The 14,792-nt window shown below is 31.1% G+C and overlaps 1 long non-coding RNA gene across 1 annotated transcript; it reads right to left on the minus strand.

The window, feature by feature from the left end:
• Positions 1-9,788: 9,788 nt before the first annotated feature.
• On the minus strand, positions 9,789-13,033 carry LOC139840316 (uncharacterized). Its single transcript, XR_011757341.1, has 3 exons — positions 12,659-13,033; positions 12,203-12,428; positions 9,789-10,260 (listed from the first exon to the last, which is right to left on the minus strand). It is a non-coding gene; the product is annotated as an uncharacterized lncRNA (long non-coding RNA).
• Positions 13,034-14,792: the final 1,759 nt, after the last annotated feature.

The raw sequence follows: 14,792 nt of genomic DNA on the forward strand, positions 1-14,792 counted from the left end.
TGCAGGTTTTATAAATGATTTACAAAATAGACACAAGTACGTGAAACTACATTCTGTGGTTGAATTACCGAAATCGAATATGCCCCTTTTTATTAAGTCTGGTAATCTAAGAATTAGGGAACAGACACCTTAATTGACGCGAATCCTAAAGATAGATCTATTGGGCCTAACAAACCTCATCCAAAGTACCGGATGCTTTAGTACTTCGAAATTTATATCATATCCGAAGGGTGTCCCGGAATGATGGGGATATTCTTATATATGCATCTTGTTAATGTCGGTTACCAGGTGTTCACCATATGAATGATTTTTATCTCTATGTATGGGATGTGTATTGAAATATGAAATCTTGTGGTCTATTATTATGATTTGATATATATAGGTTAAACCTATAACTCACCAACATTTTTGTTGACGTTTTAAGCATGTTTATTCTCAGGTGATTATTAAGAGCTTCCGCTGTCGCATACTTAAATAAGGACGAGATTTGGAGTCCATGCTTGTATGATATTGTGTAAAAACTGCATTCAAGAAACTTATTTTGTTGTAAAATATTTGTATTATAAACCATTATGTAATGGTCGTGTGTAAACAGGATATTTTAGATTATCATTATTTGATAATCTACGTAAAGCTTTTTAAAACCTTTATCTATGAAATAAAGGTTATGGTTTGTTTTAAAAATGAATGCAGTCTTTGAAAAATGTCTCATATAGAGGTCAAAACCTCGCAACGAAATCAATTAATATGGAACGTTTTTAATCAATAAGAACGGGACATTTCATTAACCACTTAAAATAATTTTTCGTCGAAGTTTAAAGAAAATAAAGAAAATTCTATGTCCTAAAAACTGGAGCGTCGAGAAATAAGAAAGAAAAAGAGAGCGTCAGAAAAACGTCGAAAAATAAAAGGTCGAAAAATAATAAAAAGAACGTATCGCGTCGAAACTTAAAATTCTAAAAACTAAAAATTAAAACTTACGTCTAAAGGTATTAAAGCTTAAAAGGAATTCTATATCCAAAACGGCAATAACTTAAAAAGTACTAAAATCTTAAAACGGCGTCGCAAAATTCTAAAGCGCCTAAATCTTAGTCTATAGAAAAAGCACTTAAGGGATTTTACGGCAAAGCCTAAAAATCTAGAAATATAAAATAACTATGGCAAAATACTAAGTTTAAAACTAAGTACGAACGATAAATATATAAATTACGATTAAACGATTAAAAAGATACGAAATATAGAAAATAGAACTTAAAGTTATAAAAAATAAAAATACAATTTTTATAAAAAATCTTATTTTTATATTATTATTTTATAAAAGTATTAATCTATATATTAATAAAACTAATTAAAACTTAATATTATAAATTAAATAATAAAACTAAAACTAATATTAAAAACTAATTAAATAATTAAACCCTAATTAGGGTTGATTAATAATAATAATTAATAATACTTCGTAATTAATGCTGTACGATGTTGAAACCTGGCGTGTCAGATAGAGCCATGCGGTCGCATGGATTTTCTACACTGCAGCCATGCGATCGCATGGGCTGTAGATTCACTTTAAATGCAGGTCGAAAAAAATGCAGGCTCAGTTTCTATTTTTATTTTTTAATTAATTTTTTTACTTTTTTTTCTGTTTTTAACTTACAAAATATCTATAAAAACTTATATTTTTAAAAAAAAATCACCTATTAGTTTTTGTAACTAAAAAAATACAAACTTTTTAATTTTAAAACGTAAAAATATAGTAATATATATATATATATATATATATATATATATATATATATATATATATATATATATATATTTCTTTTTTTATGTTTTTATATTTAAAAATTACTATATTTTTACAAAAATAGATTAAAAATAAATATATTATTATTATTTTTTTTAGAAAATAGCGTTTCGCTTCGGCGTTTAAGAGTTCCCCGGCAGCGGCGCCAAAAATTACTTGATGTTATGCGAGGTGTGTATACGAAATAGTTATATTTTTATTGCGAAATACTATTAAATACGATACAATTTTGTACAAGTTATTTATTTATTTATAAAGTGGATATACCTAAACCTTGCTACAACACTTATAGGCAGTGTACCTAATCGTACAGTAGTGTAGTTTTTAGTAAGTCCCGGTTCGTTCCGCAGGGATACAGTAAACAAGTTTAACGCTATAATTATTTTAACCTATAATTGTAAAAATATATATATATATATATATATATATATATATATATATATATATATATATATATATATATATATATATATATATATATATATATATATATATATATATATATATATATATATATATATATATATATATATATAAGTAGTATTATTATTATAAAAGGGGGTTTTACCATTTAATGACCGGTTTGTCGATTTTATGTCTTAAGTCGCAATTAAAGCCTAATGTAAAATATTAAATATACAAATGACTTAATTTAAAGTGTAAAGTAAAGTACGATAATTAAAAGTGCAATAAAAAGTGCGATAAATAAAATGACGATAAATAAAATTGCGATAATTAAAAAGTATGATAATTAAAAGTGCGATAAGATATAAAATAAAGGAATTATGCTTATTTAAACTTCCGTAATCATGATGTTCGACGTGTTGATTTTAGTTTATTACCATGGGTTAATTGTCCTTTATCCTGGATTATTCGATATGTCCATACGGTTTTGTCCATAATAGTTCATCGGTCATAAATACAAAGTGCGAGGGTCTTCGTCAAATTATCCTTATACCCGAAGTCAAATATTCCAACTAATTGGGGATTCGAACTGTAACAAGGTCTTAATACTTTGTTTAATGAATACACCAGGTTATCGACTGCGTGTAATCCAAGATTTTACTACTTTGTTAACAATTACACCAATTACCCTTGACTGTAATCCACCCCTATTTTAATGAGTTCATTAACCATTAATCCATTCCCGTGTCCGGTCAAATGAACAATAATTCGAATTTATAGATATCCCGCCCACCGTACCCGATTAAGCGTGTGTGGTTATATATAGATAAGTCAAATTGTAACCTTTATATTAAATTAACGAGGTATCGTTTAGTTAATATAAATCCCATTAATAGCCCATAGTCCAATTTCTACAAGTGTCGGTCTTTTGTCCAAACCCCAGTTATGGTACAAAACCCAATTACCCCTTCTTTAATATTTAGCCCAACATCACGATTACTTCGATTTAAATAAGCATAATAATAACTTAGCTACGAGACATTAATTTAAAAAGGTTGAACATAACTTACAATGAGTAATAATAGCGTAGCGTTACACGGACAGAATTTCGACTTACACACTTACAACATTCGCTAACATAACCTTATTATTATTAATCTTAAATTAAAATTATAATATATATATATATATATATATATATATATATATATATATATATATATATATATATATATATATATATATATATATATATATATATATATATATATATATATATCGTAGAGAGTGAGAGAGATTGAATAGAAAAAGATGTATATTTTCGGCCAGAAAACGTTTCATTTATAGAACCTCAGCTGCTACAGTACTCCATGCATGGAGTTTGTGCTTCCTGGCCATGCGGTCGCATGGCCGCCTTTCACTGGACACATATCCTTCCAAAAACGTGGGCTGCTCGATTAATATATTAATTATAATATATTATATATAATTTTAAATAATTATATATATATATTATATTATATTCTTGTGCATAGTTGACTCGTAATATTAGCTCCGTTGCGTCGCGCGTTGAGAGTTGACTCTGGTCCCGGTTCCGGATTTTCAAACGTCCTTTCGTATGATTTAATATTTGTACTTTGCGTTCCGCGGCTTGTACTCTTGTAACTTTTAGACGTTTCTTATCAATAAATTGAACCATTTGAATTGTATCTTGTACTTTTTAGCGTTTTGGACCTTTGCGTCTTCAAATCGTCGAATCTGTCTTTTGTCTTCACCTTTTATTATTTAAACGAATATCACTTGTAAATAGAACAATTACAACCAAAAGCTTGTCTTTCTTGAAGGATAATGCTATGAAATATATGTTCGCTTTTAGCATTATCAAACAACTATAAAGTTTTAGTAGTACATAGTATTAACACATACATCATAATACCTAATACATTATGGGTAGCAAGAATAAGATCTAGAGGAGCATTGGAAATAACAAAATTCATAGCAACAAAAACTCTACTGTTTCAAACTTTTACATACTTGGCCATTAGTTGACTTAATATAAACTAAATAGAATGACATAAGATTTATCACTATATATTTTGATCAATTCGCAACCACTGCCCATCAGACCCATAATTGGTCATCACATGTTTATAGCACCAAAGTTCTATGTTCTTTTTGGACAAACCCGTATAAGTCCTTAAGTTGGTTGGAGACTTGGGGCAGTCCCGAATTCGACAATTGGTGCGATATCCTCATTAGTATAAACGCAACATTTTATGCAATGGTTGTTGATTTTCACATTGTAACAGAGCATTAAAACATAACAGAGACTATACATCACACCTTACCAATCAATTCATTCTTATCATTTTCAGGTCAATCCAATCCCTTATACAGATTCAACCATATTGACCCGTGAGCAAACCCACCGATTTTGTGACATCTATTATTTAAAATAAATCTAGTCAAAGATTGTACCTTGTGGTTGACTTTGACATTTTTCAACTTGCATTGAGTAGACATTTTGTACGCAATTTCTCTGTGTCGGCACTGGCACATCCGACAAGATTTCCTACATAGATTAACTTACAATTTTGACTAAATGATAACCGGTATGCATGAACATTAATATGAAGTGCGCGATATACAACAATACTTCCAGGTCCTATGTAAACATCGTTTTCCGGAAACATCTCGACGACATCCGAGCGCCAGCCAAGTAATAATATGCATTGTTTTGGTCCCACACTCCAGTCTAATGCCTTCATATATTAGCCAAAATATATTAAATTTATTTTTTTCCTTCAAATTAATATGGTTGTTACAAATGAGAAAGCATTACCTTGAACCTGATTTTGCTGGACGTTTGACGATTCAAAGAATAACAACAACAACAACAACAACAACAACAACAACAACAACAACAACAACAAAACTCAATACCACATGAGTGGTGTATGGGGGAGGTGAGATGTAGACAATCCTTTCCCTATTCGAGAAATAAAGACAAGTCATTTCTCCACCCAGAGTGAAACACTCTCAAGAGTAGAGAAAGTCATCCCTCTCTTTATTCGACGGATAAAGAGATTGCTTCCGAGAGGACTTCCGGCCTTTAAGTAGGAAAAAGTTTTTAAAAAAAAAAATTAAAAATACAGAATAAAAATAATAATAGACGCCATGAAAATGGTAGAATCAAAATTTCCATGGGTTTTAAATCTTGTCTGGAATTTAATTTAGGCTCTAAGAGTCAGTCAAGTCGCCAATAAATCGACGATTGTTGTCGACTCAATAGAGCCGTAAATAAGAACACTATGTGCTAATAGGCTGATTTTTCAACCTGTTAAACAGAGCTATCTCATGAAGAAACTTATACCGACGAAGGATCTTAGCAAATCTTAAGTGATGTTAAGTCTATCACAAAATAGTAAGAAAGAATGATTTATAAAGGAAACCACAAATTTACCTGTGAGACAGAGTTGTATACGACTCGACCACCAAGGTTCTTGAATCTAATTTTAAGATATTTCTTCCCACATCAAGAAACATGTATTGAGCATACCTTTACTGAATTAAAATAAGTAAATAAAGTTTATCACCCAATTGAAAAGAGAACATCAAAATCAAATACAAAATGTAGAAAAAATCAGCATATTACAATCTTGAAGTATTATCATGAATACCACCTTATTATGAATTACTCTTGTGAATTACTTCACTTTCACTTTGATCACCTTTCTCGATATTATAAACTAATTCATGCGAATTATCACTTTTGAAAAGAAAGCCCAGTCGAAGGTTTTTTTTTTTCTTTATTACATCAAAATTAGCGAAAATACCTTGAACTGAACCCATGAAGCCAGTCGCAAAGTTGTTTTTCTTCATTAATTATCGTATACGTCAGAATTAGAGAAAATACCTTGAACTAAACTCATATCCTTCTCAACTTTTGCTTGAATCTCACGAAGTATGCATGATTCATCTTCAATCTCCTTCAATCTGTTCTCCATATTTTATAAATCCTAAAATTAACAAAGATGTTAATCTAAGAAGGAACCAACAGATAGCACTTCATAAATAATAATGTGAAATAATGAATGACGATTCTAGCAACTATAAAACAGTAATTATTATCACCTTGCTCAACGTGACATGTTTTTCAACGTCTACCATGTTCTCATAAAAAGCACTGCACAAAAAGCTTGTCACATTAGCCCGATAAGCCAGCACAACAAAGCAATACAAAAATGAGATTAATTGCGATTTTACCAACACAAAATGAGAGTTTTGAAATACCCAATGGTTGCTAAGGTTCTGAGCAGATCTCATGAAGTTTTGGTACTCTTCGAAAAGAATGATTAGTTCCATTTGTGAAAACAACACTTTATATACTAAAATAAAAAATGGGAATTAAAAATATAGTTGTAATCTTATAATCAATCTATCTATATCTATTTACCAGTTTAAAATGACAGTAACCATCTACAGCAAGACTATGATGCTTATACCTCCTATCCCAATCCAAAATGACATTAAGTTTTTCACATGGTAATGAGATTTCAAAAATCTTAATCTTTGAATATTTTTTGTGAACTAAGATGTGAATGAACTGATTTTGAAACCTCTCTATATATTTTGCTTAGACATTCCCGTTCATTTTCTCACTGTCAGGGGTAATTTGGAGATTTTAACTCCTTAATATGGCTTAATCTCGTGACATTGTAAATGGATGGTCATGATTGAGTGTTTATTAGAGAATGGATGGTAAAGATGCTAATTTTAGGTTGATTTGTCACTCAATTTTGCTTTCATATAATTTTAAGAGAAGTAGAGATGTCGTATGTAAAATCCCATGACTCAGATAAACATAGAATTCAATTACCATCGAAAATTCAATTCATTCACTCAATATAAAACTAATAACATGTAGGATTTTCTCTAGATCCAATTTTGAGATGGAAAGTCATTAATTTATAATCTTCTATAATAATAATAATAATAATAATATATAAAGCTCTAAAATGATGATATTATCATTAAACTAATTACCCTTTACTTTTTATAATGATAATGTCATAATTATATATTAATTTAATTAACAAAAAAAAGTAATATAAATGTTAATTAACAAAAAATATTAATCTCTCCTAAATTATAATTTTATATTTCTAAAAAAATTTAAAAGGCATTTATTATTATTAAATATTATTATTATTCTTATTAAAAATATAAATATAAATACTCAACTTTGAGCGAACTTTATTTTTGTAAAATCAACGACAAGTTTTTAATCGGAATATGTGGTTCTACGGGGCAATAAACTAAATGACCTTAACATTTACATTCACATAATACCTAAAACATATCATTAAACTGTTTCGTTTAAACAAACTCGTGTTTTTACGGGTCATTTCACTAGTATATAATAAAGTTCTTTAATATATGGAAAATCTAAATAAGAGGCCCGTGTTTTCTCCGTAAGGGTAATTTAGAGAATAGATTTATTTTAAATACTTATTATTGTATTAGATGATAAATAATATTTGCATGGTTCGATTATAAGGGTAATGAATGTAGTTATCTAATTCAATGTAATTATCTAGTAGGGAAGTATGGATAGGGATAGGGATAGTAATTATAACAGTAAGATATTATTCATTTGTTATTCATTTAGACCAATTTCAACCCTGTCATACTTATTTAACTTTTTTCAGTATCGCATCAACTTTCTTTCTCCACCTTCCTCACCAATTCCTCTCATGACACTACCATTGCCAACCATGACAATGAACATTACTATGACATGGTTGAATGCAAAAATATTACAATGAGCTTTTATACCTAAAAAAAATTAGATGCAAAAATATTTGTCATGTTAATTATTAATGTTAGGTGGATGTCACTTGATCAAACTTGCATGAAATGCGTCCTTCAAATATTCTCAATGTAAATTTATTAATGATAATTATTCTTTCAACTAAAAATATTGTATCAAATGTCCAAATATCTTTGATTGTATTAAAATTAAATACTAAAATGGCCATTATTTAATCCTTTATTATGTTTCACACTTTGTAGTTACTTTTAAACCACGCCGAACTATCTCAAAATCAAACTGAACAAGCGAAATCATTGAAATTAACAACTATCCAAAAAGAAGTCCAAATTATAAATGACATGGATAACTTGAAAAATATCTATCAAACAGATTTGCTGAAAAGTCATTTGTTGACAGAGGAGATCATGTTGCTATGCCCAATTATCAAAATAACATTTTTTAGCAAATTAGAAGGTTATAGTTATGCAAAACTATTTAGATCGGGTGATTAAAATATATATCGTTTCTTCATTCATAATGTTACATCATGTAACATTATTTGATAACTTACACACGTTAACTACTCATGTGTTTATATAAAGTCAATGGTTTTATTTGTGGCAAACAGATAAATTACGCGTTGTTACATTGAAGTAGATCTAATGTATACTCATAATAAAGCAAATGGCGTTTGCTCTCAATGCAATTCATCAACACGTTAAGAGATTAGAATCATGGAGTAGACGGTAGGAAACTCGACCTAAAAATAAAGTAGAAAGTTTCACTTTTTAGTGATATTATGGTTTACAACTTTGTTTGATTTGGTTTTTGCAATATTAATACACCATTATTTTTAATATTGCTTTGCTTACTAATCAACTTAACATGTACCACGTACAATATAAATTCTATGAATGGAACAAAAAAAAAAATTGATTTGACTCGTAAAAAAATCCCGCGAATTCGGATCTTAAGCTAGTTAGATATTATACAAAAATTAGAATTAAATTTATCAACAAATATATTTGGATAAATATCTTTAATTTTGATAAAACTAATAGTAACACTACCACACATAAACTACAACAAAACACAAACTAGATATGTCCAAACCTTATACATCCAAACGGAGAAAATAGATCATAACAAGGTCCAGCATTCATATTATATCATACTACCTTTTAAGAGCCCGCGAGTTGCACGGTGACTCTTAATTAAACAAACTGGAAACGTTTATGCTATATCAATTATAGTATGATAAAGAGAGTATCACAAGTATTGTTGTGGATGAAATAAACATAATTTGGTTAAGTTTTTTTACATTACACAAAAACCATATATTAAGGCTACTAATTCCGACATAGATGTTAAACTCACTTCATCCCACATCTTTCCTTGAGCTAACCGCGGGAACTTAAAAAATAGTTTTCGAAATCGTTACTATTTGTACAACATTGTTATTGATAACATTTTAATGACCCAAGAGTTCAATATTATATGTATTGAAACTAAAGAAATGGTGTAAATGAGTTTCATAAACGCCATGAATGAATAGCCTTAGAACACAACAATGAGTTATTCATAGTCGTTCAAAACAAAAATAGATTGAGATATGATGGCAGCTGCGCGTTGCCGCGGCTTTTTTTTTTTTTTTTTTTTGCTCTTTTTATGCGCCTGCTGTTGTTCGCTGGCCACTGATCTATACTATGGTAAGTTGGTAACCATTATATGTACATTATAGTTTTAACAAAAGTATGTAGCGGTTGTGTTATAGTACTAAGATCATTAATACAGTTATGTAACAAAAGTCTGTCCTACATTTACATATAAGGGGCTAACGTATCTACTTAAATCTTTATTGGAGTTATCTAACAAAAGTTTGTCCTATATTTACATATATCAAGGGCTAAAGTATCTATTACTACAGCTGGTTGATAGAAGACCTGGGCACAAAAGATGTTGTTTCTTCTCCTTAAAGTTTAAGCTTCTATTGCTGCAGTCGGCTGACAATCTTTTTTTCTTTTTAGAGACGTTAATGGTGTATATGTGAATAAAATGCTTATTTGCTTGTGAGCGCGTATGTTATCCATGAAACTCCTTTGTTGCAACAAACCTTTGACCATTTCCAGAGGGTCGCCATATGAAGGCAACACAACACGCCCATCTTCACAACACTTATGATAATAAACACGACGATTTCGAAAGTATGATGTTAAGCACTCCTCGTCCGAGAAAACTGCAAAAACAGTGTACGTAAACGTTTGTAGGATCTCATAAATATTGACAAGAAGATGACACACCTATTGAGAATACACAAATAGCAAGTTAATACACACATATGCTAAAAAAACATAAACTGAAGTAGGCAAAAAAATCTTTTCAAAACTATTATTGTTTGATTATATTAATACCATTTGGCAAGAGAATTAGTCTAGCATAAGCTGCAGGTAAACATGATCAGGGGGAAAAAATATAAGCACCATTTAAGAGTGAATACTGTAAAAATCACATATTAAGTAAGATAAATACATCCAACCAAATAAATGAAACTACTACCAAGTATTGAATCGCATACGGCTGCAGAATAACTCATTACAGCTGAAGGAAAGTACTTCCCTCATTCAAAGTAGAGCCAACAATTGTGGAACCATCACATAACATACCACTTTCAACACCACTCTTAAAAGTTAACCGAAGCCTATTACATCGAGATAGTATGTGTCTTCTAGCCATCTGTCTTGTAGTGACAAATGGTATCTCAAAAAACGACTACTTTCACCAACATCAGTTAATCCATACTGACCAAACTTACCTTTGTTTTTGCCTCTTTGAAGTGGACATTATATGTGCAGTTGGAAAAACATTAATACCAAATATGCAGGTATTTTTTTATTTGGAAGGCTGAAAATTTTTTATTACGAACCCGCAAGATGCGAGCAATAAGAGTACAAATAGAGCTCTTACAATATAAAACTCAAGCCAACAGGCTTCCCATACCAACGCCTAATACATTAGACTAATCGCCTTATAAAAGCACATATGTATGTATGCAGGTATTATAAAAGCACAACTAAACATATCAAGTATGCACATTTCAATATAAGCAAGCATCACCAAATGTTCAATACAATCAGCAAACGAAACACGATTTAAAAATATATAAGAATTAAAGCAAATAAATAAAAAAACAATGGTAATAAACAAATTACTAACAGTGAAGATGGAATCTAACAACAGATTCAACCTAAATTGGGAATAAAAAAAACAAACAAATATAAATAATATTATATGACATAACAGTCAGACTAAAAACAAACTGGGAAAACGCCATGATATCGGTATTACCTTCAAGGAAAAACCAAAAGCAAAGAGAGTAACAACCTAAACATTAGCAAAAAAAATTAATTCACAAAAAAAAAAAAAAAAAAAAAAAAAAAAAAAAAAAAAAAAAACTTTTAAATAAATCTTCAGTTTACACAGTTGAAGGCTGATTTCAGTTCTTATCCTTTAATCATATATTTGCATCAATCATGTTACGTCCTGTAAATGCAAGCGATGAAAGGTTCGCAGTGTCACTTATGATACATGTTCTTAACTAAACACCAATCATAAAAGTAGCAATAGTAGAGAACTTAATATGAATGTCTTTCTTAACTAAACAACTACTCCATGATACGTAGTTGACAAATAAAAACAAAGAATGTTGATTATCACTATTTTTAGACCAAGTCTCTAATCAATCAACTAATTTATGCTTCATTGCGCAGGGTGAGAATATGAGCTACAAAAGTAATCTATTACCATTTAAAATCCTGTATCTACCATTACTACACCATTAACTACACTACCAAACAAATAAATTCAGTGTATACAACCTACTAATGTAACATAATCTGATATACAAAGCAAGCAATTACTCAAATATATACAGTAACAAAAAACTCATTTTTTCTCATTTTTTTTAATTTAACAAAAATAACCACCTAAATCCACACAATGCACAATTCAAAATGCTACAATAATATCACTATAAGTAAAACTCGAACACAAAAGGCAATGACCAAGCAAACAAAAACATATATTCTAACTTTTAAGACCGTCGGATCACAAAAAAGTCAAATCTCATTTTCACCTTTAACAATGAAACAACAAATTAAGCAAATATACTGGAAACTTACACTATGAGATGGCAGCTATGACAACCATAGTGACCCAAATCGCTAAATCGTCGTTCATCGCCAACGCCAAAGCAGAGATGCCAAGAAGACATTTTAGAACCAATTTATGCCGCTCAAAAAAGACGATTGTATATATCATCACATCGGATAAGAGATTGAAACCCTAACATTTTATGCATATCGCAGCAAACGAAGAAGCTGCAATCGGAGACAGTCGCCACTAACCCTAATTTGTTCAATTAAATGTGTAAAAGGTGCATCAAAGAACAGTAGGAGATACAACTCAACAACAAAATAAATGTACTACACAAAACAACACAACAATGGAAACTCCCTGATAAAGCATAAAAGTAACACAATCAGAGTGCAACCAAACAGGTACGAAATTAACAATGAACCGAATCCCGCAATTTCAATGAACACCCAGAAAAATTAATTAAAAAATATTAAAAATACCCGTGATGTTGCAGAAACGAAATACCCTTAACCACTGCAGTACTGGCGCAGTAACAATGGCGATGAACAACAACAATTACGATTTGTTTGACCACCGATAACCGATAGTGAGAAGCAGACAGAAAACTATCGATTGAATGAGTTGTGATTTTTTGGTGAATTTAACCGTTCATATGGAACCCTAATCGGGTTTAAACGAATTTGATGGAGAAGAAGTGTACGGAGATACCAAACAAAAGTTATACCATCAGGTGACTAAAATTGTGGCAGATAATTTGGTGGTAGCGGCGACCTGTATTACGGCAGACGTAGTCCATTATCGCCGGATTTAGGGTTGTGATGGAGAGGTAAATTAATCTGACGAATGAACATAATAGGGATTGTAGGAGAAACGTGACATTTTTTTCTAATTTAAAAAAATATATATATAAAGAAAATCAGAAAGTGTGTACACGTGGAAGTGGAAGGCTGTAAATTGGGAGAAGGTGGGTCTGACACATTGGATGAGACCTCACGCTTTATGTGAGGAAAAAGGAAAGGATATCATATACTCATATTCAAAATTCGAGCCAATCAAATATTCATATAGTTAGTAATATACTCACATTCTAAAACGGAACCAATCATAAAACTAGACTTCAACATACACAAATATTCATAACTCCATCTTCTAAATTTCAACTAATCAAAATACACAAATACTGGTATTTAAACTCAATCATATACTCCATTCTAGACTTCATCTAGAATCAGATCCCGAATCTCGGCAGACATCTTTTTCTTGATCATCTTTTGAATCGAATCATATATATCGTTAAAAACGGGATAACAGACACCCAACGTAAGAGTTGCAGCAGCTGCTTAAACGACCAATCTGAAGAACGTCAATCCTTTTGCGCTTGGTGTATTTTGAACAACCATGATGTCCCAGTAGTACCACAAAAGAAAAAGCACGCCACCATCAAAACAAAAGGTCATCAGCTTCACAGGTAGAGACTTGTCTGGACTGAAATTGGTACTGGTCGTGTATATAGCACCACAACAACCCAGAAACATTGTGAGATTCGCTATAAGATTCCTGCAAACATCATTAGATTAGGGTTAACTCTATTGAAGATAACACCTGGTAAATTATTAAAACTGGAAACAAATGTTAAAACCAACAAGTTTAAAAGAGCTAAGACTAAAACTTACTCTCTTTGAGTCTCTTTTTCTTTGGCCTCTGCCTCGGTTGCAGCATCAGACCGAGATTTCTCTTGAGCTTCAGACAGGGCTTGGGTCTGTTCCAAGGATTGTGCATGTAACGCTGTTAGAGTTCTATGCACAGCTTGATTCTGCTGCAATGATTGCGATTGTATATCAGCTAGAGTTTTGAGTAGAGCTTGATTTTGCTGCAATGATTGCGCTTGTATGTCCGCTAGCGTATTAACCACAACTTGATTCTGATTCAATGATGCTAGAGTTTTAACCATAGCTTGATTCTGATCCAACGATTGTGCTTGTATCTCTGTTAGAGTTTTTTCCATAGCTTGATTCTGATCCAGTTGTGCTTGTATCTCAGCTATAGTTTTAACCACAACTTGATTTTGATCCAATGATCATGCTTGTATCTCAGCTAGAGTTTTAACCACAGCTTGATTTTTATCCAATGATCGTGCTTGTATCTCTGCTAGAGTTTTAACCACAGCTTGATTCTGATCCAATGAGTGTGTTTGTATTTCCGATAGAGTTTTAAACTGATTCAATGAGTGTGCTTGTATCTCCGATAGAGTGTTAACCATAACTTGATTCTGATCCAATGAGTGTGTTTGTATCTCCGATAGAGTTTTAAACTGATTCAATGAGTGTGCTTGTATCTCCGATAGAGTGTTAACCATAACTTGATTCTGATTCAATGATTGTGCTTGCATCTCTTCTAGAGTTTTAACCAGAGCTGCTTGAGATTCGGTCAATACTTGGTCCTGTACTTCGGATCGGGCCATGACTTTGGCCAAAGTTCGGGCTTGGGCACTTGTGTGGTCTAGGAGTTCTTTGTGAAGTCTGGCATCTGCCTCAGACACAGTTTCACCCTTGGCCTGGGCGATCGAAATTTGAAGAGCTGCGTATTTAAGCAACAAAACCATTCCTGAGATAA

This window comes from Rutidosis leptorrhynchoides, chromosome 4 (genome assembly GCF_046630445.1).
Source record: "Rutidosis leptorrhynchoides isolate AG116_Rl617_1_P2 chromosome 4, CSIRO_AGI_Rlap_v1, whole genome shotgun sequence".
Classification (NCBI taxonomy): Eukaryota; Viridiplantae; Streptophyta; class Magnoliopsida; order Asterales; family Asteraceae; genus Rutidosis; species Rutidosis leptorrhynchoides.